Source organism: Gossypium raimondii, chromosome 1 (genome assembly GCF_025698545.1).
Source record: "Gossypium raimondii isolate GPD5lz chromosome 1, ASM2569854v1, whole genome shotgun sequence".
NCBI classification, from domain to species: domain Eukaryota; kingdom Viridiplantae; phylum Streptophyta; class Magnoliopsida; order Malvales; family Malvaceae; genus Gossypium; species Gossypium raimondii.
This window is the reverse complement of record NC_068565.1, coordinates 36,398,325-36,402,893: the sequence shown is the minus strand read 5'-3', so window position 1 is coordinate 36,402,893 and position 4,569 is coordinate 36,398,325. Positions and strand designations below refer to the sequence as shown.

Genomic DNA, 4,569 nt, shown 5'->3' with positions numbered 1-4,569 from the left:
TTCAGAATGAAGTACTTCATTTCACCACAATCCAACTTACAAAGTCTGATTCAATAGCATCGACAGATTAAAAAAAAGAAAAACCTTAAACTAGACTAAAAGCGAACATGCTGCATGGCAGGTTTTTGGCACTTACGATTTTTGCTTCAAAAATCAGTTACGAGTAGTTTCATTTGAAAACCAAAATTAGATTAGTTACCAATCAAAAGTGTATGACATCATTGCAAAATAAATAATTACAATTAAATAATTTCTTGTGTAAATGAAAGTATTATGAGAGTCGGTCCTCACCAACCGATTAACCTGTGATAAAAGTAGCTCATAATTGAAACACAAGGAAAGCAAGTGTACAATTCATTATTAAAACACTATTCAAACTACAAAATAGAGAAAGAGCTAACAAATTTTCAATGTCTAAAGATGAGCTCGGTCTTCAATCTTGAAGCTTGATATCTTCACTTGCCTAAGTGTTTCTCATTATCATAGAGCTTCAATTCCGCTTACAATAACTAGAAACTAAGGAATCTAAAGAGAATTACAAATGAAATTCTCCCGGTTACAAATATCTAAAGACATCTCAAAGAAAAGCTGCAGAGGAAGTTTGAGTAACCGTTCTTAACTACTTTCTCAACTAAAAGATCTAACGGACTCCTTAAATCTGATCTAACTTCAATTATTTATAGTTGTGAAAAATCCCAAATACCGCTGATTTTAATAGCAAAACCACAACATCCTTTCATTCAACTAGTGTAGTGTTGCCAACGGAATCAACTGACGTCCCCTAGTAAACTTCTATTAAGATCTATGTAATATGAAAATCAAATCCCTCATATTGCATGAATAATGATTTTATGATATTTAGAATAATATGAATTTCATAAAAATCAAGAAATACCTCATGTGGAATTGGAGTTGAGCATTAAGCTTTGACGAAGAACACAAATAATACATGATAAATTGATTTCTCCCTCTTGACCTTTTTTCCTTTAATCACACAAACCCTAAATGATAGAGGGTATAGTCTTTATGAATATTTTTGTGTGCAACCATAATAGGTAGAGACATGATCAATTTATAATAATCAACTTTTAATCTGGTACATCCATCAAGTAACCGAATGAATGGGTAGGATTTAATTTCTATTCAAAGTACAACTCTTATCCCTTTAAATAATCTTACATTCTCCCACTTGCCCAATGAGATAAAACATAATCTTTAATAGAATAAAAATTAAGCTCATAAGATAACATAATGCATATTTTTCATTTTTGGAGAAAAACACTATTGTGAAATTATCATTATAAATTTCCAACGGCTTGGTAATAGTGTTGACTACCTAAGTCTTGAAATAACGTTTCACAACCATAATTCATGAATAGTAGCCTAAAAACATGCTATAAATTATGCTTCCATTGTAGATGATGCAATGATAGATTGTTTAACACTTTTTCATGATATGAATTTTTTAGCAAGTAAAAATAAATAACCAAAATTGCACCTCCTATTGTCAAGGCATCTAACAAAATTTGAACCCAAATATCCAATCACTTTCAACCAATTAGATTTTACGTACATAAGAATGTAATTATTTATCCAAACTCTTATAACATAATCATAAGGAATCTATTCTATTCATTTTCCATTCTACATCATTCTTGGGACATTACTTGAGACTAAATTTTTCCCTTTTTTGTATAGGAGAAATTCTTCTTGAATAATAGTTCATATTAAATCTCTCTAGAACTTTTGATATAGTTTTTCCGAGACAATCCTAATAATCCTTATGACCTATCCTAAAGTATTTCAATTCCTATCACATAAGATGTATCTCAGATATCATTTATTTCAAAGTTATTTGAGAGAAAAACTTTAATCTCACACAAGGTACCAAAATCATTTAGCAAGCAAAATATCGTTGACATATAGAACTAAAAAAATAAACTTGCTCCCACTGATCTTTTGGTATATACCCGATCAATGATGTTTTTTTGAAAACCAAAAGACTTTATGGTATCATTAAACTTGATGTACCATTGCTATAAAGCTTGTTTAAGTCCATATATTGACTTTTTAAGTATACAAACCATATGACCTTTTCTTTAAACTATAAAACATTCAAGTTGGTCCATATAAACTTCTACCTTAAGATCTCTAGGTAGAAAGGTTGTTTTCACATCCATTTGTTATAACTCTAAATCATAATGAGCCACCAATGCCATAATAATTCTTAAAGAGTCTTTCTTAGTTAATGGTGAGAAGTCTCTTTGTAATGAATACCATCATTCTAAGTATAACATTTGACAACAAGTCTAGCTTTATATTATTTGATATTTCCATTTAAGTTACACTTGGTTTTAAAAAACCCATTTACATCCAACCCATTTTCAACCTTTTGGCAATTTAATAATGTCCTAGACTTTGTTTTGTTCAATAAATTTCATCTTATCTTTCATGGCACTTAGCCATTTATCAGACTCATCATAATTCATGGCTCATGAAAATGAAATTGGATCTTTATTGATTCAAACAACAAAATTTGATTCTTGAAAATAAACTACATAGTCATCAAGAATACCCGATTTTGAGATATTCTTAATGACATTATTTGTGGTTCATTTTCTTCATACCTTTGTGAGTTAGTTTCTTCCAATAGTGTTTCATTATTAAAATGTTGTTCAGCATTATTCGAACATTCATTAAATACTATAACAACTTTTGCAGTAGTTGTGGATAAAGGAACATTTATAAGTGTAGGAAGTTCTAGTCTAATGTCTTTTTATATCCACAACTTGTTTTGAAACACTTTCACTAACTTCACCATTTTCAAGGAATCTAACTTTACTATTTCTACGATTCTCAGACTATGATTTGGTAAGTAAAACCTATATCATTTATATTTCTTTAGATAACCAATAAAGTATCCATTTATCATACGAGAGTATATTTTTCTTTAATGTGGATTATATATTCTTGCTTCACCTTGGCAACCCTAAACATGTAGGTGCCCTAGGCTAGGTTTCCTCCTAGTCCACAACTCGAATGGAGATTTTGGAATTGTCTTACTAGGAACCCTATTTAATAAGTATACAAAGGTTTTAAGTACATGTATCCACAATGATATATGTAATAAGGGGTTAATCATCATGCTCCTGACCATATCCAATAAAGTCTGATTATGCCTTTCTGCAACACCATTTTTTTGAGGTGTACTTAGAATAGTATAGTGTGCACATATGCCATGACTTTTAAGGGCTTTAGCAAATAGACCTAGATATTGTCATAATTTAGTAAAATTTCCATAAAATTCACTTCCTCTATCAAATCTTATTATTTTCACTTTTCTATCTAATTACCTTTCAACCTCATTAATGTATATCACAAGGGCATTTATTGATTGATATTTTTCATTAAGCAAATAGATAGAACAACACCACAAAAAATCATCAATAAAGGTGACAAAATGCTTTTCTCAATTAAAAGATGGAACATCAAAATGTCCACATATATCGATAAGTATTATCTCAAGAGGCTAGATACTTCTTATAGCACCTTTCTTAGTATGTTTGGTTTGCTTCCCCTTAATGCAATCCATACATACACCAAGATTAGCAAAATCTAGATTTGGTAGAACCACATCCTTTACTAATCTTTCTATCCTTTCTTTAGATACATGACCCGAATGTTTATGCATTGTAGCACCCCATACCCGATCCGGTCGTCGGATCCAGACTATAGGGTGCTAGACTCCCTATTTGAATTTAACTAACACATTCGTTATATATATTCTACCATTCATACTTGATACAATTATTAAAACACAGTTATCCAACTGACCTCACCACATGAATTTATTTTGATTATGTATTTTTAATCTAAGACACAAAATATTTTACAAGGTAGTTTAAACATATTAAGTATTTGCTTAGTTTGAAAAAAAATATTCTTATAAAAACTAATTACAAATACGACTATGACCCTGAGACTCCACTTCTAGGTCGCCCTGCTATATGCTTCTTACGAAAAGAAGCAAATTTGCTTAAGTACGATAGATTCTGTCTGGTCCCTCCTTGAACTATAAAATTTCCCTTATTAACTGCAACACATAATAACACTTATGTAAGTTCTAATGAACTTAGTAAGTTATCCATACCTTGCATCAATAGAATACTAACAAGTTGTGGCTTCATGATTAGAATTAAAGTTTGTCTATCTATACTAGGATGGTTCGCCAATCTCATTGTGTAGTTCACTTGTACTTGGTACATTATCCTCAAAAACACCATCGCTTATTTTCTTGCGCACCCTGAAGGATAATTCATCATACTCAATTGCTTTAAATCTATTACGGACGACTTGAAAACAGAATATTTCGTACTCAACTATCAAAGCCTTGTATAGAAAATGCTCCCACTGATGAGACTTCATAGATGTAATATCAAAATACAGATAAATGTTTAACCTCTTGGTGGACTATCCCTATGAACTCTATCTTCATTAGTTGCCTATGCGGACCTATAAGCAACTACTTCATTAAGAGGAAAATCTTTTTGGATTCTTACTTGCAGATAT

At 30.8% G+C, this 4,569-nt stretch overlaps 1 long non-coding RNA gene across 1 annotated transcript; it reads right to left on the bottom strand.

Annotated features, from left to right (window-relative positions):
* Nucleotides 1-233: 233 nt before the first annotated feature.
* Nucleotides 234-1,038, bottom strand: LOC105787296 (uncharacterized). The gene is made up of 2 exons (XR_008197847.1): nucleotides 896-1,038; nucleotides 234-802 (listed from the first exon to the last, which is right to left on the bottom strand). It is a non-coding gene; the product is annotated as an uncharacterized LOC105787296 (long non-coding RNA).
* Nucleotides 1,039-4,569: the final 3,531 nt, after the last annotated feature.